Consider the following 24555-nt stretch of genomic DNA (forward strand, 5'->3'; position numbering starts at 1 on the left):
CTGACATTATTCTGTGATTTCTCCAGCTATTCCTCCTCTTTCTACTTTAATCTCAGGTGATTCACCTGGGTGGGGACCCTGCCTTGGGCCGTGGGAGTGGGGGGAGACAGATGCTAGTTAATTATTTCTTTTCCCTTTTGATCTGGGAGGAGCAACTTCAGTCACTGCCCCACCCAGGCACTCTATGTGGGTTTTCTCTGTCACAGTCCCAAGACAGAATGTTTACTGTGGTCTAGTATTGTAGCTGGGTTCATATATTAGGAGTAAAGGAATACCCTTGGGTCAGGGCAGCAGCTAGTATCAAACTAACTTCAGTTGAAATTTGATATTTGTGCAGCAATATCCCCGAAAGCTTTCTTGTACCACAAAACATCCCTTAGAATTCAGCATCCAGAATTCTCTCAGCCTAACTGGTCACTAACTTTGAACCTCACCTCACTTGGAGCCTGAGCCCAGGATCTACAGAACTGTTGTTGTTGTTGTTGTTAAGTGCCGTCGAGTCGTTTCCGACCCATAGCGACCCTCTAGAGCTGCACAAATGTCCTCAGTAGTGAGGTGCTGGTTGCTTAGATGGACATGTGAATTTCTGCTTAGGAGGCAGGTATTATAATAGGACAAGGTATCAGTGAAAATTCACAGCTTGTCACTGAGTGGTAGGAGGTCAGCCAAGGAGAAAGGATGCACCAACCTACCACTTACGATGTGGGTCTGTGTATATTTCACTTTTACTTGTGCTCTGAAGTTGTTACATGGAGTTGTTGTTAAGTGCTATAGAGTCTGTTTCAACCCATAGTGACCCTGCAGAGGATTTCCAAGCAGCAGCTAGCTGGTAAGCTTGAACTGCCAACCTTGTGGTTCAAACTGACTTTGCAGTCCAGTACATTAACATACAGTGCCACACCAGGACTTTGTTACCATAAAGTCTGTTTTGACTCATAGCAACCCTGTATAGGGTTTTTGAGAAGCAGCTGGTGGGTTTGAACCACCTTTTGGTTCATCGTCCAGTGCTAATCCTAGAGCGCCACACTAGGAGTAGGAAAGGGAAACTGTAACACTGAGAGTGGATCCTTTTTTCCCCCTGATGTTACTCATAGAAAGAAATCCTGTTGCCTCTTGGCTTAGACTGTTTTTGCCTCCATTGCAAGCCCTAGATTTCTTGAATTCATTCACTCAGCAAATATTTATTGGATACTGTGCTTGTACAACAAAGGATATCATTGCTGATGTCAGATGGATCTTGCCTGAACGCAGAGAATACCAGAAAGATGTTTATCTGTGCTTTATTGACTATGTAAAGGCCTTCTATTGTGGGGGTCATGACAAGCTATGAACAACATTGTGAAGTATGAGTATTCCAGCACACTTAATTGTGCTCATAAGGAATCTGTACCTGGACTAAGAGGCAGTAATTCAAACAGAACATGGGAACACTGAATGGTTTCAAATTAGGAAAGGTGTGCAACAGGGTTGTATTCTTTCACCATATTTATTCAATTTGTATGCTGAGCAAATAATCTGAGAAGCTGGGTTGTATGAAGAAAAACATGGCATCAGGATTGGAGGAAGACTCATAGACAACCTGTGATACGCAGCTTATACAACCTTGCTTGCTGAAAGTGAAGAGGACTTAAAATACTGATAGTCTTCATTATGGATTGCATCCCAATTTAAAAGAAAATAAAAATTCTCACCACTGGACCAATAAACAATATTCTTATCATCGGAGAAAAGATTGAAGTCAAAGACTTCATTTTTCTTGATCAATCATCAACACTCATGCACTTAAAAACAGTAGGCCTGTGAATATGGACCCATTTTGAAGGGAATTGTTAATGAGGCAAGATTAAAGTGGGACTAGGATTAAAGTCCCCATGTTCTGTTCAGATTCCTCATGAGCACAGTTTAAAATTAAGAAAGATGTGTGGCAGGGTTGTATTTCACCATACGTATTCAACCTATATGCTGAGCAAATAATCTGATTAGCTGGGTTATATGAAGAAAAACGTGGCATCAGGATTGGAGGAAGACTCATTAATAACCTGCGATATGCAGATGATACAACCTTGCTTGCTGAAGTGAAGAGGATTTAAAACATTTACTGATGAAGATCAAAGAGCACAGCCTTCAGTATGGATTACATCTCAATGTAAAGAAAACAAAAATCCTCACCTCTGGACCAATAAATAACATTCTCATCAATGGAGAAATGATTGAAGTTGTCAAGGACTTCATTCTTCTTGAATCAATTATCAACACTCATGGAAGCAGCAGTCAAGAAATCAAAGGACATATTGCATTAGGCAAATCTGCTTGCCCCAAGACCTTTTTAAAGTGTTGAAGAGCAAAGATGTCAGCTTGAGGACCAAGGTGTGCCTGACCCAAGCCATGGTATTTTCAATAACCTCACATGCATGTGAAAGTTGGACAGTAAATAAGGAAGATCATAGAAGAATTGATGCATTTGAGTTGTGGTGTTGGAGGAGAATATTGTAAGTGCCGTGGGCTGCCAGAAGAACAAACAGATCTGTGTTGGAAGAAGTGCAGCCAGAGTGCTCCTTGGAGGCCAGGATGGACAGATTTTGTCTCTCATACTTCAGACATACTGTCTGGAGGGACCAGTTGCTGGAGAAGGATATCATGTTTGGTAAGGTAGAGGGTTATAAAAAGAGGAAGACCCCCAGCGAGATGGATTGGCAAAGTGGCAGCATTATTGGACTGAAGTGTGGCAACAATTATGAGGTTAGCCCAGGACCCACCAGTGCGTCATTCTGTTGTGCATAGGATCTCTATAAGTTGGTACCAACTCGATGACACCTAACAACAACAACAACAACAACAACAACAATGCTCAGACACAGATACTAGAGATAAAATGATAGACAAGACGGTTCTTATCTTAGCTCTCCTAGGGTTTATACTTTCTGAGAGGAGGACAAGAAACCAAAAAGCAAATATACAAAAAAGAAAATAGTTGACAGTTTTGTCATTGTTGTTAAGAGCTGTCGAGTTAGTTCTGACTAACAGCAACCCTTTATAAGGATTCCAAAGAGTGACTGGTGGGGGTTTGAACCACCCACACTGCAGCTCAAACTGACCTTGTAGTCCAGTGCATTATCCTGTAGCACTGACAATTATGTTGCTGTTAAGTGCTGTTGAGTTGGTTCAGACTTATAGCAACCCTATATAGGGTTTTCAAGGAGTGGCTGTTGAGCTTCATCCACTGACCTTGCAGTTCAAACTGACTTGGCAGACCAGTTCATTAAGCCACATTGCCACAGCAGGACTCACAGATAGTTATAAGTGATACCAAAGCCAAGTGAATATAGAGAGTGTTGGGGTGGGAGGAGTAGTTTATCTGGAGATAATTGTGACAGTATTGTCAGAGAGGTCATTGAAGAGGTTAATCAATGAGTTGAATGACAAGAAGGAGTCAAGCCGCTGATGATGGTCCAGGGACAGGGCACTCTAGCAGAGGGAACTACTTGTGGTCATAAATTGGGATTGAACCTTGTGTTTTGAAACCAACAGAATGGAGGCCCATGTGCCTGGAGGTGAGTGAGTAAGGAATGAAGTGTTTTGAGATGAGGTTGAATAGGTTGGCTGGACTAGATCACTGAACATTTTTTAGGTCAGAGGGACAGTACATCCAAAATGATTTTAGAGTTAGATTCAATCCTGGAAGTCATTTGATCGAACCTTCTCAGATTAAAAATGAGGAAACACAGCTTGGAGAGGTGAATTTGATCACTCAACCTCAGGCAACTAACCATGTTAATGCTACAACTGAAACCAAGATTTTCTGACACATGTTCGTTACCTGTTTCCATTGTATTCTTTCTGAATGCCCTCAAATGTTGTTAAAAATTTAAGAGCCTAATTATCCAATACCACAAGGCAATCTACTTTCTTTGTGACTTGTATTCTATCTATAACAGCTAGAATATAATGTGTGCAAAGTCAATTAATTTTGAAAAGTAGATTTCTAATTTTCATAGAGAATAGTTATAAGATTTACTCCTCATTAAGAATTAACTTTTTAAGAAAAAAAAAAAACAAAACTCACTGAGACCCTACATTAAGCATTAATACATGTCATGGAGGCCTTTGATAGTCAGACTCCTTAGTTTTGATCAGTATATCTTGGAGAGGACCTGGAAAAGGACTGGATGAACACAATATACATTTTCCACTGTGGGAAGAGTGGGGGAGTATGTGTGGATTTGTTGTCCTGGTGATGGTGGTTGTGTTCTGTGAAGTGGATTCTGACTCACAGCAACCCTGTATAGAGTTTCCAAGACTGCAAGTCTTTATAGGACTTTATAGGACATAACCAAATACCAGAATTCGGATGGCTTCTAAGAACAGAAAGTTATTGTATCACAATTCTGGAGATTAAAAGTCCAGATAAGAGTACTGATTGTGTTGATTCCTTCTGAGGATTCTCAGATAAAAACTGTTCCATGTCTGCCTCCTAGCTTCTAGTAGTTCTAGAAATTCCTTGGCTTGTGGCTGCAGCATTACCTGGCATCCCACCTCTGTCTCTGTGTCTTTGTTCCAACTGATAGTGACCCTGTATAGGGTTTCTGAGGAAAGGATGGTGGAATTAAACCACCGACCTTGTGGTTAGCAATCCAGTGCTTTTCCTACAGCACCACACATCTTCAAAACTCTATTTTCCAAACAAAGTTACATTCATTGGCACTTTTGTTAAGTGCTGTTGAGTCAGTTCCAACTCATGGTAAACCCTACATAGGGTTTCTGAAAAGTGGCTGGTGACTTTGAACCACTGACTTTGCAGTTAGCAGTCCAGTACTTATCCTACAGTGCCACACCAGGACTCTATTAAGGGGTTAATATTTCAACACTTCTCTTTGAAGCACACAATTCAATCCCTAAGAATGAGAATGAAGTCAACATAGGTGAGGGTTGGCCAAAGCAATCAGGCGCATGTTGCAGTGACTGAGCACAAGGACTCTAGCACTAAACTTATGGGAGCTATGCCACTAACTAGCTGTGTGAACGTGGGCAAGTGACCTAGTCTCTGTCTTCCTCAGTCTCTTTGTGTGTAGAATGGAGTGATAACCATGACCTTTTCACTGGGAAGTATTTAGACTAAGGCTTGTTATGTAATAAATACTATATGAATATTTTTAAGATAATTCTATATTTTCTACTTTTTTTTTAATCTTTCACCCACATCATTTAAAAGGACTGAAAAGATCTCTAAATGGACCAGTTATGTATTGTTTAAATGCTGAGTGCTGAAGTTAACTATTTAAAATTACAGAGTGATTCCAACACATCCATTCTCAGATTGGGTCACATTCCCACTCTGGGGACATACAGTACAGATTCTAAATCTAGGAACAATTCAAATTCTACTGTACACACAAACATTCTGAATCAGAAAATTGTATTGTAAGTTATATACACACAAGACATACATGTGTATACTCATGTTGATTTTTTTCAACAGCAATGACATTGCTTAAGGGAGCAATAGCTTTCACATCCTCCCCTGTGTTGCAAAGAAAGCTTTATTGAAGAGGCCATAGGGATGGAGAGTCATTTTAGATTATCCAGGATTTTTAGTTCTAAAAGGATCTGAGGTTGATTGATTAAGTACAAACTCATAGTAAGAAATAATGCTGGTGGTATTGAAGTTTTTTTGTGTCTGTGTTTGACATCAATCAGGCTTTGTAGTCCAAAGATCTATCACTACCCAGATGCAGTGGCAAGTGAAGATCCCATTCACTGGCCTATGTATGACTCCACCAGGTTTCATCACATAGTCCCTTAGGCCTCCTTTTGATTCCCTTCCATTAGCTACCTGATGGATGCTGAATGGCTTATTATTTTCCCTCTCTTCTATTGTTGTTAAGTGCTGTTGAGTCCATTCTGACCCACAGCGACCCTATATAGGTTTTCCAAGGAACAGCTGGTGGGCTTGAACTGCAACCTTGCAGTTCAAATGCCTTTTCAGTCCAGTGCATTAACCCACAGTGCTATACCGGATCTCATCCATAGTCTCCGTTTTTCTTTCTGTCTCTGAGGGAGACTGGAAGGGAGAAAAGTCTCACTCTTACCAGGTATTCTTGAAAGGAGATGAAAAGTACCTGGCTCTCCTTTGTCTATGGATGGAGGAGAGCGTAAATGGCCTTGAATCAACAAGGCTAGGGCTGGAAGGAACCTCAGAATTCATTAGAACACTTGCGTCCTTTTTCCATTTTTGTGGCATATGTAGAAAATGTTGGTATTTGTAGAGTGCACTATGGAAAATGGAGGAGATTGCTTATAGCTAGGACACCCATCTGAGGTAGTCCAGCTGCCCTTCTTCCTGCTTGGTCACCCTGAGGGGTGAGAGGACCCAAGCTTGACAGGATCTCTGTGATCTTCTTGATAAGCCCTAGGTATCAATTTCCAGCTAAAGACAAGGGAAAAGTGAGCAGGGACAGTCATCTAGATGGCTTTGTGATCCAAATAAAAAGTTTGAAATGACTGGTATTGGCCCACATTCCATTGGCTTGACTTGTCATAAGGGTATACACCTACCAGTAAGGAGGAGCCTTGGTGTGGTGCTGTGGGTTAATGAGCTGGACTACAAAGTTGGTATGAACCACAAGGTCAGTGGTTCAAGCTCGCCAGCCATGCCTCAGAAACCCTAAGCAGGGTCACTATGGGTTGGACAAACTAGATGGCACTTAACAGCCACCACCAAGACAGATTGAGGGTGTTGGTGGCTCAGTGGTAGAACTCTTGCTTTCAGTGTAGGAGCCCTGGGCTTAGTTCCTGGCCAATGCAACTACCACCAATGCAACTGTCTGTAGAGGCTGGTGTGTTGCTATGACACTCAACAGGTTTCAGCAGAGCTTCCAGACTGACAGGCTTTGAAGACAGAGTTGATGATCTGTTTCTGAAAATCAACCAATTAAAACCCTATAGGTCACAGCAGTCAGATCTATAATTGATTAGGGGATGGCAATTCCACTGTATATGGAGACACCATGAGTCTGAATCAAGGGAAGCCAACAACAACAAACCTATAAAAAAGGCTGTGACCTGGAGTCTAGCTGTGTGTCTAGGAGAAAGGGAAATAGGTTTGTTGACAGCGAGCTAGTCTCTCCCACAGACTGTATCTGACCAATGGCGCTCCAGAAACAGTAGCAGCAATGAAATTAAGACTCTCATTTTTTTATACCATAGTGCAGTGGTCTCCTTATCAAACTACACTCTGCCATATGTCTCCTTGCTGTTGCTGTTGTAAAGTGCTGTCATGTTGGTTCTGACTCATAACGGCCCTGTACAGGGTGGCCATGGAGTGGCTGGTGGATTTGAACTGTCAACCTTGTGGTTCAAACTGACATTGCAATCAAGTGTTTGTCGTACAGCACCACCTTTGTAAAAAGCACAGCTGATTAAATACAATTCTAGTATTCCACAAGTCAAATTCTACTCACAAAACAGGCCTAGTCTAATGTATGTGAATCCCACAAAGTAGGGCCAGTGGTGCCTCCCAATATGACAGAGAATTTTCAGTGTACCATGAAATCCTTTAAGAAAATCAGCATCTGAATCCTAACCCTTGCTTTTTAGAAGAAGCAATCTTCTTTCGACCCTTCCCCACTTGGTTGCTTCCTGAGGACCAAGGGCGAGAGGAGGGTTACTGCACAGTTCACTGCAAACACCTGTCTCTCCGTTTTACCTCAACCTTTGATTCCAATGTTTTTACTCCCCCACCGCCCCTTACATTTGGCCCTTTGGTCTCTGTCCCCTGAGCTGACTTTCATCATCCAATTAGAAATAACACCCTCTTCTCACTACCAGTTTCTCTGGAAACTGTAGGGAGTAAAACCCAATCCTTCTGCACTCCCCACCGGGCCAGCCATGCTTCAAAGGAGTGTGCTGGCGGCACAACCTCACAACTGGGCTTCCTTTCTGTTTGAACAGCTTCCATTGCTCACTGCTGATCAGTAACTCAATGATTCATTAAACACACAAACAATGAGTGAATTTGTTCCATTAGTGAGGCCACCTGTTGATCTCAGACAGTCTCAGCTGAAGCCGGAGAACACGAACAACAAAATGCCTACATCAGCTGGGTGCCCTGGATTTGATGGCATGTTAGAGCAGGAAAAGTAGAATTTGGGCTTTGCCTGGTGCTTTTATGCTTGTCCTTTCATCTGGTGGCAGGGCTACAAGAATATACTAGGGAAGACAATACACCTTTCTACAATCAAATGGAAAACTGAAAAGCTGGGCCATTGTTGAGTTTTCCACTTGTAGAATTACAGAAAGAGGAGATTGGAATATTCTGCACCCTACTGCTCACAGGTATGAAAGCAACAGAATCAGTGAAGTCCTAAAAGTAAAAAAAAAATCACACACAAAAAAGTATCTGTAAAGAAATTACATTACTTGCAGGGACACCTTCTCAGCCTGGAGATAATGCAGTCCCTCTTTGGTACTTAGCCTTGGGTCTTGCAGCTACTCCGGGGCTTTAAAAACTAGTTACTAATGTTTGCCAGCTTTTTCTAAATCAAGGCTACTAAAAATAATAAAGCAGCCCGAGTTAAAGTTTCTGATGCAGGTATCATATTAACCTTGATGTTTAAAAAAATTTTTTAAATTTCTTTTAGGAAATTTTCCTTGGTATAGTTCTACTTATGGTTATAATAAACAGGAGAGCTTTTATAAGTGGTCAATGTTTGTTTGGCTCCTGAAAGATGTTTTATACCAGGAATAAAAAAGTGTATAATATTTAATACAAAATATTAAATTGCCTTGTTAGAGTGAATTTAGGAGCTCTGGTAGCATAGTGATTAGGAGTTGGGCTGCTAATCTCACAGTCAGCAGTTCGAAACTACCAGAAGTACCATGGGAGAAAGATAAGGCTTTCTGCCCCATAAAGATTTATAGCCTCAGAAACCATATACAAGGGCTCTATGAGTTGGAACCAACTCCATGTCACATAACCACCACCACCACCACAAGAGTAAATTTAGTAATTGAATGTCACAGCCATCAAGGTTTGTACTGAATATATTTTAAACTTTCATATTCACTACAGTTCTATTTTGATTAAAACTGATTGTCACGTTTACGAAAGATTTATTCTAGAATGTCAGTACAAACTGTTTTCCATAGATGATGATGAAGAGAGGAAAAAAGGCTCTTCAGAGAAAATTCCCATTATTTTTTGTTTATCGTGTCAGATTCACAAAAATCATCAGAGCTTTAAATTCCATGACAGATTTCAGAGATTACTGTTGCTGATGGTAGCTTTGCTTGCATTTTTTTTTTTTGGCACTGGAAATGGTAGAATGCCAGGTGAGGAATTCAGTTTGTGCTTTCTTTATGGATCTTATTTTGGAGGATGTGATTTGAGCTACCACATTCAGAATGAACGGGGTAAACAGACGGAGGCAGATCGACCTCATTACTTGGGTTCTCTAGGCAGGTGTGAGCATATTCCCTCATCCAATACATAAAAGACCACATGTATTTTTCAAAGGGATTCTGCAATCCTGGTCTTTTGACAACCACTGCTACGATTTGATTGCCAAGTGCAGGTGGTTGTACAGATGCCCAGTTGTGCAATCAAAAGAATCCTCAGATACTGGGGGTGGGGGAGGTGAAGTGACTTTATACAAAGACTAAAAAGGGAGATAACCACATGCAAATTAAAATGAGGACAACTCAGAACAATTCTCTTAAGTGTTTGACTAGCACCATTCAGTAGAACTTTCTGTAATAATGCACATTTTTTACTGTACTGTCCAACCTGGTATCCATTAGCCACATTGTTGTCTACTGAGTGTTTGAAATGTGGCAAGCAGCTAGTGCAACTGGGAAACTAAAGGGTTGATTTTAATGACTTTAAATGTAAATAGGTACATGTTCTTAATGGTTACCACAGAGGACAGAGCAGAATTATTTGTAACTTCATGAGGGACGTAGACCAGGTTTATTTTCATTGCAACGTTCCCAGTTCTTAAGTTAGTGACATTGTAAATTCTTAATAAATATTTCTTGTATGAAAAAATAGAAATCTGATCATTCTCCAACCTACCTTCAAACTCTCAAGTGCTTCTCCTGGCAGGCCCTCAACTCCATATGCTCCAGCATATCCAGTTTCTTTATCCTTCTCTCAACTTGCTCTCATCTCTCCTGTCTCTTCTCTGTGCTTTTCTGGATGCAGTTGCCTCTGTCTGGAATACCTTTCTTCCACAACCTGTCGACATTGACACACTTCTGCTAATTTTTCCTGATCTAAAATAGTCCTTTTTCTGGGACGTCTTCACCAACAATCCCAAACAGAGTTAATCATTCTTTTCTTTAGGTTTCTATGGTGGTCTAATGTAAATGTTTCCAGCAGAGTGTCTTAGAGTAGGTTCCCTCAGATCTTCAGATCTGTGGGCAAATGTTCATGAGGGAATTCCAGGGGACAAAAAGCAGAGGACAAAAGACAGGGAAGAAAAGGGAATCAAGTACGTGTGCAGTAATAGGCAAGGTCTCAAGGAGGGTCAATTGATATGTCAGGCAAACATATGGCCTCTGTAAATGAAATGCCAAAGTTTTCCAGACCTAATACAAAGAAACAGGAGTTTCATAATTCCATGTCTAACAACCACTGATCAAAGATCATCCCAAAGGACATGGAGTCTCAGGCACTTTGGATTGTTCCTTTGTGTGGACAAAGCAGACCTCAAGGGTAGTTTTCCAAGAAGGAGTGCAGGTGCTGGCTGTGGGAAATAGACCATTGATGTGGGCCTGGGGATAAGGAATAAAGGTAGACTGGTCAGGTAGCGCAAAAGTGGTGAAGAAAAACCTGAGAAGCCGGGCACCATCTACTACAAATGGTATCACAATGGAGATTTTCTGGGTAGGAAACTCAAGTTTATGTCTTCATAGAAGAATGATTGAGTTGCTTTCAGCCTCAGTGTACTACTCTGAAAAGTCTCCCCAAAATATTTTAATCTACCTTTTAAGATGAAGCTTAAACAGAATAATGTAGTATTTAGCATAGTGTAAAATACCTAGTCATTGTAATATTCTTATATAAGTTTTATTGTGCTTTTCTATCTGACCTCTCCACTAGCCTGAGACTCTCCAGGGCAGTAACTTGCTGCATTGGTTTGTTTGTTTGTTTTACTTTTTATTGGGAATTGAGTGAAGGTTTACAGACAAGGTCATCAGTTTTACATTCAACAAAGAATACACTCTGTTTCATCTCAATGATTGCAATCTCCTCCTTAGAACAACAGTCATCCTGCTTCCTCCCTGTGACTCCTATTTCCCTTCTGCCCACCTTCCCATCCTTTCCCATCATGTCCTTAGGTACATGTTGCCCATTTGATTTTGAATGACTGATCAATCCATCATTTTTAGTAAGGGTATCTCATGTATCTAGTGTTGTTCTCCATATATACTGATCTACTGCTTAACTGAAAGAGGGTGAGTTCCTTTCTAGTCTGAAGATTGGCCAAGGACCACAGTTCCTCCAGTCTCTTTCTGACCAGGAAGCCTGGTCCATTTTTCGTATTGGTTTTTAAATCAGTGGCACTTAAGTCAATGCCTGTCCCAGAGAAGATGTCCAATCAATATTTGTTGAGTGATGCTCAAGGTTGAACTGCATTTCTCTTATCATTTCTGGTAGATTATATTGCCAGGTTTTGCTTATGTATCCATTGGGCCCACTAGACCATATGATCCTTGAGGGTAGGGTTTCTTTTTCTTCTTTGATCACATTGGTCACTTTAAGTATAACAAAAATATGATACATTACAGTTGATTAATAAGTGTTTGTTTAAACTTGCTGGTCAAGTGTCCAGAATGTTCTAAAGGTTGATTTTTCTACTTCAGACTTTGTTTCCAGGCAGTGATCTAAGAGTATTAACAATTTTTTACAGGAAAACAGAAAATACTCTAGGTATTTCAAGCAGAGTGTGACTTAGAAATGAGAATGAGGTCCTGTGTTGTTGTTTTTAGGTGCTATGGATTCATGACCCCATGTGCAACAGAAGGAAACAATACCCACTCTTGCCCCATTCTTAAACAAATGTTATATTTGAACCCATTGTAGCTGCCACTGTGCCAATCTATCTAATTGAGGGTCTTCCCTTTTTCACTGATCCTCCACTTTACCAAGTATGGTGTCCTTCTCCAGGGACTGATCCCTCCTAACAACATGTCCAGAGAACAAGAGATGAAGTCACACCATTCTGACTACTAAGGAGCATTCTGACTGCACTTCATCCAAGACAGATTTGTTTGTTCTTCTGGCAGTCCATGGTACCTTCAATATCGTTCTCCAACAGCAAAATTCAAGTATATTGACTCTTGCATGGTCTTCCTTATTCACTGTCCAACCTTCATATGCATTTGAGCCTACTGAAAAATCATGGCTTGGGTCAGGCGCACCTTTGTCCTTAAACTGACATCTTTATTCTTTATTACTTTAAGGAGGTCTTTTGCTGCAAATTTGTCATATGCAATACACTATTTGATTTCTTGACTGCTGCTTGCATCAGTGTTAATTGTGGATCCTAGCAAAATAAAATCTTTGACTGTTTCAATGTTTTTTGCATTTATCATGATGTTATTTCTTGGTCCATTGATGAGAATGTTCATTTTCTTTACATTGAGGTACAATCCATACTGAAAGCTGTAATCTTTGCTCCTTATTGTCAGCTCAAAAGTTAGGGTTCGATACCCTGGAGTGATTGAGTCCAATTAACAAATATTCCAGATAAAGAAGGAGAAATGCCTTTATTATCAGAAATCTGGCTCTAGGGGACACTCACAATGGAAAAGGATGGTGTCTCTAGAATGTTTTTGTGTGTGTGCAAGCAATACTTCTACAAGACTGATCAGCATGCAGGTAGGCTACAATATTATCACTCTGGCATCAGTACCAATTCAACCATTCGAATAAAACAATGGGACATTGAATAGTTTAAAATTGGGAAAGGTGTGCTTCAGGGTTATATTCCCTTAACCATACTTATTCAATCTGTATGTTGAGCAGATAATTCAAGAAGATGGATTATATGAAGAAGAATGTAGCATAAGGATTGGAGGATATGAAGATGATACAACCTTGTTTGCTGAAAGCAAAGAGGACTTAAACTACTTATGAAGATCAAAGACCACAGTTTTAATTAGTATGGGTTGCAACTCAATGTAAAGAAAACAAAAATCCTCATCACTGGACCAGAAAATGCCATTATGGTAAATTGAGAAAAAATTGAAGTAGTCCAAGACTACATTTTGCTTGGATCCACTATCAGCGCTCATGAAAACAGTAGTCATCAAATGACATTAGGCAAATCTGCTGCTTCAGACCTCTTTAAAGTGTTCAAGAGAAAAGATGCCAGTTTGAGGACTAAGGTATGCCTGTCCCAAGCCAGGGTCTTTTTAATTACTTCATATGCATGTCAAAGTTGGACAGTGAATAAGGAAGACTGTAGAAGAATTGATGTATTTGAGTTATGTTGTTAGAGAAGATTATTAAAAATACCATGGACTGCCAGAAGAACAAACAAATCTGTGTTGGAAAAAGTACAGCCAGAATACTTTTAGAAGCCAGAATGGAGAGACTTTGTCTTTCCTGCTTCAGTTATATTATCAGGAGGGACCAGTCTGTAGAGAAGAATACCATGCTTGGTAAAGTGGAAGGTCAGTGAAAAAGATGAAGACCACAATAAGATGGATTGGCATTGTGGCAGCAGCAATGTGTTTAGGTGTAGCAATGATTTTGAGGATGGCCCAGGACTGGACAGTGTTTTGTTCTGTTGTGTGTAGGGTCACTATGAGTCAGAACCAACTCACTAGCACCTAACAACAACAAATCATATCCAGAACCTTGTTGGAAAGGAAATCTGGGACATTTCGGTCCAAAGCATCTAGTGTGCAAGACAAAGGGACCATTGAGAAGGGGACATTTCAATGATGACATTTACAATAGTTTTCATTGAAAACTATCCAATATAGCAATTTTTTTTTTTTAATCCTTAGGAATGACTTTTCTTTCTTTCTTTCTTTAAAGTTTTTATTGTGATTTGAGTAAAAGTTTACAGGGCATATCATCAGTTTTACATTCAACAAATCATATATTTTGTTTAATTACAATAATTATAATCCCTTCCATGTAACATCAGTTAACAGTATTTCTCTCTACTCATTTAATTTTTTGTTTGTTTTTTAAAAAACAAACAAACAAAAACACTCAGGCATATTTAATAATTTGAACAATCAAAGGGCACATTCTGCAAGTCTACCTCCTGGCTGCCAACTCTCAGTCCCTCTCTTTCCATGAATCTGGAGTCCTCAGCTGCTCCCTCTCTTCATGTCCCCATCTCTGCCTCCATCTCTGGTGTCCCTAATTCTCTGGAAAAGGTCCTGCATTCCACTTGTCCTCGTCTTCCTTGATGGTCCTAGGCTCCTTTTTTTTTTTTTTTTTATCCAGTATGGCTTTTCAAAATCTGAAGATCCTTTTAAGGCAGACTTCCTAATAGGAGCTAGCTATTATCTTCAGTTTACAGATGAGAAAATTAAAGCTCATTTAGTTAAGGGTGTTGCCTAAACAGTAAGGGTTTTGCCTCATGAACAGTTAGCAAAACCAACATTAGAATCCTAATCTGTTTTTACCTGAGCCTTCTTTAACACCTACCCCTCCTGCCCTGCAGCATCTCTAGATGATGCTGGCCTTGAGGTGAAATTTCTTTGGCTGACAGTGAGCCCTGTTGGCCCAACTAAGGAGGCCTCATTGTAGCTATTTCATTGTATTAAAAACAAACACATTATCCTTAGATTCTGGTAAAGGGCTGCTGTTAGTCTCTTTTTGGAACCCTTTCTAGTTTTATCCTCTCTTCCCCTTCTGTCATCCAAGCTTCCTCCTTGGCCCACATTCCCTGACTTTGGACACAAACCTTATAATACGTGCTTTAATTTCTGAGTTTATTTTGGTGTAGGGTCCTGCCTTCTTTCATTGGGCAGTCCCTGCTGCCTTTTATCTTGTGAGTGCATTAGATTTGGACTTTCTTCTCTCTGTGCGGGGCCTCTCAACCTCTCCTATTGGACCAAAGGAGGAGTATCATCTACTAAGGGGAGTCATGCAGCATTTCCCCCAGACGGCTCTATCTTCCCTGCATACCAATTCAATTACAAACAAATTGGCCCACAGTCTCAAGCACGAGAGAAATTTGGCTTTGGTCTCCTCTCTTGCTGACAGTTTTAAAACTGCTCCCTTTAAAAGCCCAACTCCAGGAGGAGATTTTAGCACCCAAGTTCAAGAAAGATGGGACACAGAAAATCCAAGAATCAGGGTGTAGTAAGACTCAGAGGAAGAGCTCTGAATAATATATTTTAGGGAAGGGGGGGAGAAATCAAAGAGAAAGACACAGGTTCTCTGGGATTTCCCTGTGATTGCAGGTTACAGGCTGGGAGGCTTGTCTTTTTGTGGTCTGTTATTAACTCAGTCTGCCTTGATCAACTTTCCTCCTTCTCCCTGGCTAGTTGCCCTTTTTACCCCTGGACTTTTCCTTAATGGTGAAGAATTCATTACTAGGTTTGTGGAGGAAGAGAAGGAACGTTTCAACTGTGTTTACTATGTCTTATAAAACATAATTTAGAAATACATATTTGCTCATAGTTTGATACAGCTGAACTCCAATAAAAGCAGGCCATCTGTCTAAGGGATGATAAGTGGACAGCCCACCCATTTAGAAAGTCTAGAATCCTCCAGGCTTTCTTCATGCAGGAGTTCCCATGGGGAAGCTGCTGGGGGACAAAGGGTGCACATAAAAGAATTTGCTCCTTTTACTTTTTTTAAAAAAATTTATTTAAACAGACTTTTAAGTAAAAATGTGACATAACTAGAAAGAAGTAGGTATAAAATACCATTGCCATGATTTATTTTTTTAACTGAAAATTTCTAAGTCCAGGTTTTTCTGAAATCCAATCATTCCGGGTTGTGTATTAGCATTGATTCAGCAAAAGACACTCAATTCTTCTCTTCCTGCTTCATTATCTTATTGATGGAAAGGCCATTTATCATTTTCTATCATCATACCAGTCAGATCCATGTGAGACAATGCATGGCATTTCTGGTGGAAATCTGGTTCAGTTAGCTGAGATTTATGCCTGACACACCTCCGTCCTCAACCCAGTCCCACCAAGAATGCTTCTCCAACACTGGGAATGACTATATTCATCTTTTAACAAAGGTGTTTCAAATGATTTCCAGGGTGATTGAAAATATCTGACTGAGGTGCTGAACCAGGCATGGATCCTTATAGATGGAATAAGATAGATGAAGAGATGAGCGTGTACTCTCCTAGGCACTTGGGGATTCATTGGTTGGTAAAAGGAGTACATACACTCTGCTTTCAGAAGGTCTAGGGTCCATTTGGGGAACAGACAGGTAAAGGCAATTAAAGCCAGTTATAGAAGAGTGCTAGGGTAAGAGAAGGATGGCAGAGAGTGGGTACATAACCCTGATTTAGCAGGAAGATATTTAGAAGTGACAGGCTTGCCTAAGAATGTTAATAACTCTTCCACAGTCTCCGTGGTGAGACCTTAGAGGATAGAGGTATGTGTAGTTGAGGATAGAGTAGAGGATAGAGGTGTGTGGAACTGAGGAGAGACGTTGAGTGGGGACGACCTCCATTAGATCCTTTTGGTTGGGCAGAAACATGATCATGACTATGATGATGGATTCTGCAGCTGCACTTTGATGGCCTTCAACTCTCCATCACTAAGTCAGTCAAAGAGCCAGAGCTCCTCCTCTTTTATTTCCTGTCTCTCTTAAACAACAGCTGTGCAACTCAGTGCCTCTAAAAGGAAAAATGTTGAACAGTAGAAAGAAATCCCTAGAGCTATGTGTGGCAAGGGGAGTAGGAGATGAGGTTGCCTCTTTCCTCAGCTGAGTTATGTCACCTGCCACACCTAATCTAGGCTGTCAGCTCTCGGGTCACAATGAAAAAGAAGATGCTGGGATCATCCTTTTATATTGTCAAATTTGGGGGTGAATGAAATATCCACTAGGGATCTCCAAGAAGCCAGAAAACTCATATTTTCTTTTGTCTGGGGAGAATTTGAACCTATGTCTCCAGGACATCTGGTCCTTCTCTTTGATATTTTAAAAATAGGCTAGAAACAGAATTGTGAGTCCCTGCTCCAAAGAACTACTCTCACATTCTGGGAAAGAATGCAAAGTCTGAGTTTATCTTGTTTATCCAACTAGTCTCTGGTCATTTATGTAACATGACATTTCATCCATTGGATGCTGTAAGCCAAGTTCAAGCACAAGGTTTCCATTTTGTTTTAATCATCCATGAAAGCAAAGAATGTGGGAATTTCTGTCTTGCCATTTTCAAGGATTGTGGTGGAACCAGTAACTGACTGCTGGTGTCTAGCCTTTGCTGCAGCCATGTAAGAATGCAAACTTCTCATAGAATCCTAGAATTTCAGAATTAGAAAGAAAACGCAGCAGTATGTAGCAAACTCCTTGAAGATGTTTATTTATAACCTTTGTTCAAATCAATTCACTTCTAAGAATTTCAAAGAAATGTCTTTAAATAGGCCTCCATACATCAATATTCTTAAACGTGTTCATTCTGTATTGTAAAAGCAAAAGAAGCTAAACATTAATGAACTTGTTTTAAAAATTAATTTGAAAGGAATAGTATACACAAGTGGCACTTAACAACAAAACAAATAAATAAATGTGAATACTATGTACATTCAACAAATATTTATTGGATTCCCACTGTACGTCAGGTACTGTGAATGAAGCTGTACAAAGTGTTCTGATATAATAAGAATTTGTAGGTAACTAGGGTATTCATATGTATGTGACAGCTGGACAGTGAATAAGGAAGACCATAGAAGAATTGATGCCTTTGAGTTATGGTGTTGGAGGAGAATATTGAAAGTGCCATGGACTGCCAAAAGAACCAATAGATTTGTTTTGGAAGAAGTGCAGTCAGAGTGCTCCTTAGAGGCCAGGATGGCCAAACTTCGTCTCTCATACTTTGGACATATTGTCAGGAGGGACTAGTCGCTGGAGAAGGATATCATGTTTGGTAAGGTGGAGGAACAGAGAAAGAGAGGAAGATCCCCAATGACATGGACTGGCCAAGTGGCAGCATCAATGGACTCAAGCGTGGCAACTGTAGTGAGGTTGGCCCAGGATCAGGCAGTGTTTCGTTCTGCTGTGCATAAGGTCACTATGAATCGGCGCCGACTCAATGGCACCTAAAAACAACAAGTGTATGTAGCATATTGTATTAGCTATGTAAAAGATGCATGTCTTTGAGAGAAACTCAGAGACATTTTATGTTTTGGACTTATGGATAATTCATGTTTCTGATAAGAAAAATCATTACATTGCCTTAAGTGCTAGGGAATGTAAGAAAAATATAGTAAAGGTACAAAGATTTCATGTACTTGGGATGGCCTATTAGGAGGGACAAATCCCTGGAGAAGGACATCATGCTTGGCAAAGTAGAAGGTCAGTTAAAAAAGACGAAGGCCATCAACAAGATGTATTGATACTGCAACAACGGGCCTAAACAGAACAGCCATGCAGTGTTTTGCTCTGTTGTACATTGGAATGCTATGAATCATAATTGATTCTAGAGAACTTCACAACAATAATCTTATATTTAATGAATATTTGAATCTGAAAAATCATTTTTAGAATTGTTGTTAAGTGCTGCCAAGTCAGTTCTGACTCATAGCAACCCTACGCACAACAGGACGAAATGCTGGCCAGTCCTGTACTATCCTCACAATTGTTGTTACGCTTGAGTCACTGCTGCTGTCGCTATGCCCGTCCATTTTATTGAAGGTGTTTGTCTTTTTTGTTGACAATGTCCCCTTTACCAAGCACAATGTCCTTCTTCAGAGACTGGTCCCTTCAGATTATACATCTGAAGTATGCTAGATGAAGTCTCACCGTCCTTGCTCCTCAGCAGGAGCATTTTAGCTGTACTTCCTCCAACACAGATTGGTTACTTCTTCTGTCAGTCCATGGTACTTTGAGATTCTTCAACATCATAATTTAAATGCATTGATTTTTACATGGTCTTCCTTATTGTTTGTCCAATGTTCACATGCATATAAGGAAATTGAAAATACCATGGGGTGAATTAAGTGTGCCTAGTCTTCAAGCAGAAATCTTTGCTCTTTAACAATTAAAATAGCAAGTTTGCCTCGTTTGATTTCTTCACTGCTGCTTCTATGATTATTAATTGTGGATGCAAGTTAAATGAAGTCTTTGACAACTTCAACCTTTTCTTCATTTATCATAATGTTATTTATTGGTCCAGTGGTCAGGATTTTCACTTTATTTACATTGAGGTGCAATCTATACTGAAGGTTGTGCTGTTTGATCTTCATAAGTATTTCATGCCTTCTTCACTTACAGCAAACAAAGTTGTATCATCTGCATGTTGCAGGTTATTAATAAGTCTTCCTCCAATCCTGATGCCACATTCATCTTCATCTAATCCACCTTCTCAGATAATTTCTCAGCATACAGACTGAATAAATACAGTGAAAGGATACAACCCTGGCACACAACCTTTCTGATTTTAAACCATTTAGCATCACCTTGACTGCCTCTTGGTCTATGTACAGGTTCCTCATGAGCACAATGAAATGTTCTGGAATACCCATTCTTTGCAGTGTTGTCGATAGTTTGTTGTTATCCACACAGTAGAATGCCTTTGCATAGTCAATAAAGCACAAGTAAACATCTTTCTGATATTCTCTGCTTTTAGTCAAGATCCATGTATGTCAGCAAGGCTATCACTCATTCCATGTCTTCTGAATCCAGATGTGAACACTGTAAATTCCTGGCAGCTCACTTTCACGGTATTGCTGCAACCATTTTTAAATTATCTTCAACAAAATTTTACTTAACATGGAATGCTCATGGTAATTTTCCATAATTTCTGCATTCTACTGGGTCACCTTTCTTTAGAATTGGGACAAATATGGATCTCTTCCAATTGGTTTGATCTTCCAAATGTCATGCCATTGACAAGTGACTTTCAGCTCTGTATCAGTTTGTTGAAACTTTTTAGTTTGTATTCCATAACTTCCTGGAGTCTTGTTTTTCACCCATGCCTTCAGTGCAGCTTGGCGTTCTTCAATACTATGGGCTCTTGATCATATACTTTTTCTTGAGCATCAGCCAATTCATTTCAGTGCAGTGACTCTGTTTATTCCATCATCTTTAGATGCTTCCTGCATCGTTAAATATTTTGCCCTTAGAATCTTTCAGTATTGCAACCTGAGACTTGAATTTTTTTTCCTGTTCTTTCAGTTTGAGAAATGCTGAACATACTCTTCCCCGTTAGTTTTCTAACTCCAGGTCTTAGCACATTTCATTATAATACTTGACTTTTTCTTCTGGAGCTGCCCTTTGAAATTTTCTGTTCAGCTCTTTAACTCCATCATATCTTCCAGTTGCTTTACCTTCTGTACCCACAGAGCAAGTTCCAGAGTCTCTTCTATCATCCACTTTGGTACTTTCTTTTCTGTCTTTTTAATGGTCTGTTGCTTACTTCGTATATGATATTCTATATATCATTCCACAAGTCTTCTGGTATTCAGTCATTAGTGTCTAATGCATAGAATCTGTTATTGAGATACTCTCTAAATTCAGAAGGGATATACTAAATAGTATATTTTGGTTATTATGGAACAGCTTTAATTTTCTGCAGATTCAGCCTAAACTTGCATGTGAACATTTAGTAGTCTGTTGCACAGTTGGCTCTTGGCCTTGTTTTGCTGATGATATAGAGCTTTTCCACCATATCTTTTCACAGATGTAGTCGGTTTTATTCCTGTGCATTCCATCTGGAGAGGTCCAAGTGTGTAGTCACTTTCTATGTTGTTGGTAAAAAGGTGTTTGTAATAAATGTCATCGGTCTTGAAAAATTCTATCATGTGATCTCCAGGATCATATTTATTACCAAGGCCATGTTTTCTAACTGCCGATTCTTCTTCTGTATTTAGAATTTTTCCATTCCAATCATCAGTAATTATCAATGCATTGTGATTGCATGTGTGATCAATTTCAGACTGAAAAAGTTGATTGTCGAATCGGTTCCCACTCACAGCAACCTTATGTACAATAGACTGAAACACTGCCCAGTCCTGCATCATCCTCACAGTTGTAACTTTTGAGCCCATTACTGCTGCTACTGTGTCTGTTCATCTCGTTGGAGGTCTTCCTCTTTTACTCGGACTTTCCACTTAACCAAGCATTAGGTCCTATTCCAGGGACTGGTCTCTCCTGATACCATGTCTGAAGTATGAGAAATGAAATCTCACCATCCTGTCTTCTAAGAAGTATTCTGGTTGTATTTCTTCCAACACAGATATGTTTGTTCTTTTGACAGTCAATGGTACTTTAATATCCTTTTCCAACACCAGAATTAAAATGCATCAATTCTTCTACAACCGTCCAACTTTCATATGCACATGAGGCAATTATAGAAGTTTGTGGATGTAAAGTCAATTTCATCATTTAACTTTAGTGGTTGATGTGTAAATTTTAATAATTGTTGTTATTTTGTTGTTAAAAGCCAATGAGTCAGTTCTGACTCATAGTGACTCTGCATAGGGTTTCTGAGAAACAGCTGGTGGGTTTGAACCACTAACCTTGTGGTTCAAAGTCCAGTGCTGATCCTACAGTGCCATACCAGGAGTCCTAAATTTTAATTAAAGTACTTTATAATTTAAATAATAGGGCTAAGTGGTGGCATCGATGGACTCAAGTGTGGTAACAGTAGTGAGGTTGGCCCAGAATCGGGCAGTGTTTCGTTCCGCTGTGCATTAAGTCGCTATGAGTCGGTACTGACTTGATAGCACCTAACAACAACAACAACAACAATAATAGTACTGTGATAGGATAAAGATACTACCCTATTACAGATGCAAAATACATCAAGATAGATCTGGAAATCTTTTTGATGAAGAATGTAATGCTATTCCTTTTCAGTTTGTTGTTCCCTGAATAAATCATATAATTATTCAAAGTAACTAATACCTGTCCATTTAAGGGATAGCCATTTAATTTTTTGACTACATTCAATTTTCCTAGATTCATAGTTTTTGCATTCCATGTTCTGATAATATTAATAGATGTTTGTAGCTGTTTCTTCTCATTTGGAGTTGTGTTACATCAGCAAATGAAAGCATCAAAAGCTTCCCGCTACTCAAATCATTAAGGTCAACTTTATTTTGAGGAGGCAGTTTTTCCTCAAGCATGTTTTGAGTGCCTTCCAACTTGAGAGGTTCCTCTCCAGCACTATATCTGACACTGTTCTGTTGCTATTCATAAGATTCTTCAGTCCTGGTGTGGTGCTGTGGGCTAATGTGTCAGACTGCAAAGGCGTTTCAACTGCAAAGTTGGTGGTTCAAGCTCGCCAGCTGTTCCTTGGAAACCCTATATGGACAGGGTTGCTATGAGTCAGAATTGACTCGCCGGCACTTAACAATAACCACAACATCAACAATTCAAAAATGCTCCGCCTTTTCGATTTCGTAATCTTTATTTAGTTTGGAAGCTCTGTTGAAACCTGTTCACCATGGGTGACCCTGCTTGTATTTGAAATACCAGTGGCAAAATTTCCAGTATTACAAAAACATACAAGTCACCACAGTATGGCAAACTGACAGATGAGTGGTGGACTCATTAGTAGAGGTAGAAGCCATAGAGACTATAATCAGACTGGGGTTGCAAAGCATGTTTGCAGCAAACCTGGTACTAGAATCTGGTTCTTGGTTTTCCTGCTAAATCTGTCCCCTTCTTTCCCATGTTTATCATAGCTCTTTTATAAATAAGTTCTTGGGACAATAAGATATCAGAAGTTCTTAATTATAAGCACATTTGCAGGCATTTCTCATTTTATTGTGCTTCACATTTATTTGTGCTCCTAACATGAGCTTTTTTACATAATGAAGATTTGTGGCAGCTCTGTACAGAGCAATTCAACTGGCACCATTTTCCCACCAGCATGTGCTCACTTAGCGTTTCGGTGTCACATTTTGGGAATTTTCACAATATTGCAAACATTTAAATAATGCTCTTCTACACTTACCAGGATACAGTACAGTGTACACATAACTTTTATATGTACTGGGAAACAAAATGTAGTGTGACTCACTTTATCGATATTTGCTTTATTGAGGAGAGCTGGAACCAAGCCCTCAATAACTCTGAGGTATTGACAGTTATAGTAGGCAGGAAGGGAGCATGATCTAGACCATTGCTTCTCAAGTTATATCATACATAGGGATCACCAGAAGATGTTGTCAAGATGTTGATACTGATCCTGTCTTCTGGGGTGGGGCTGGAGATTTTTCATTACTCACAAACTCACAGGTGATGCCAATACCTACATGCTTTGTGTCACCAGGATCAAGAAGATACAAAACTGTTATAGCATATAAGAAAATCAAGTTTAATTTTGTAATAGGTGTTTTTCTTCTAGCTTTCCCTCCAGGAAAATAAAGATGACAATTTTTTACAATGTCTAAAATTTCCTCCACTAACTGTTGACACATTTTCCCTGGTCTCTAAGCATACACTTCAGATAAGAGTCTTGAGTCTTCCTCATACAACATGGCAATGAAAAGCAAGGAAAATAGTCTAGAGCTACACCAGTAAACAATAATGGAATAGGGATTTGCATCAAGACTAGCCTACTCTCAAGCCCTGGTTCTTAATTGCTGTGATGTATAATTTCTATTTCCATCCCATTCCCAAGTGGTTAAAGCTAAGTCTTTGTATCCAAGATCAAACTTGGGTTTGAAGTCTAAGCAGTAGGGGCAAGTTACTTAATTTGTGCTCTGTACGATAGTCATCTGACTGCCAATTTGAGCCCACTAGCCGCTCCACAGGAGAAAGATGAGGATTTCTGCTCCCATAAAGATATACAGCCTCAGAAACCCTATACTGCGTTGCTATGAGTTGAAACCAACTCGACAGCGCTTCACAACACTTCATTTGTCTAAGTTGTTGTGAAGTGTCGTCAAGTTGGTTCTGACCTATAGTGACCCTGTATAGGGTTTCCAAGGAGCAGCTAGTGAACTTGAATGGCTGACCTTGCAGTTCAAATGGATTTGCAGTCTGGCGCATTAACCCACAGAGCCACACCAGGACTCCTTACACATCTATAAATATGGTTAATAATAACACTCATCTCATTGGATGACTATGGAAATTAAATGTGATAATAAATGCAATCACTTAGGTTGGCAATTCAAACATACCAGCGGCTCTGTGGGCAATAACAGCTGGCAATCTGCTCCAGGTTTTGTTTTTTACAGAGCCACTACTGGGTTTGAACTGCCAGGTATTCAGTTAGCAGCTGAGTACTTAACAATGGTACTAGGAGGACTCCTTAATAAAACATATACACATAAAATATGGATATATAAACTATGTGATGGTGGTTATGTGCCACGGAGTTCATTCTAACTTATAGAGACCCTGCATAGGGTTTCCAAGGCTGTAAATCTTTACAGGAACAG

This window comes from Chrysochloris asiatica, unplaced genomic scaffold (genome assembly GCF_000296735.1).
Source record: "Chrysochloris asiatica unplaced genomic scaffold, ChrAsi1.0 scaffold00194, whole genome shotgun sequence".
Classification (NCBI taxonomy): Eukaryota; Metazoa; Chordata; class Mammalia; order Afrosoricida; family Chrysochloridae; genus Chrysochloris; species Chrysochloris asiatica.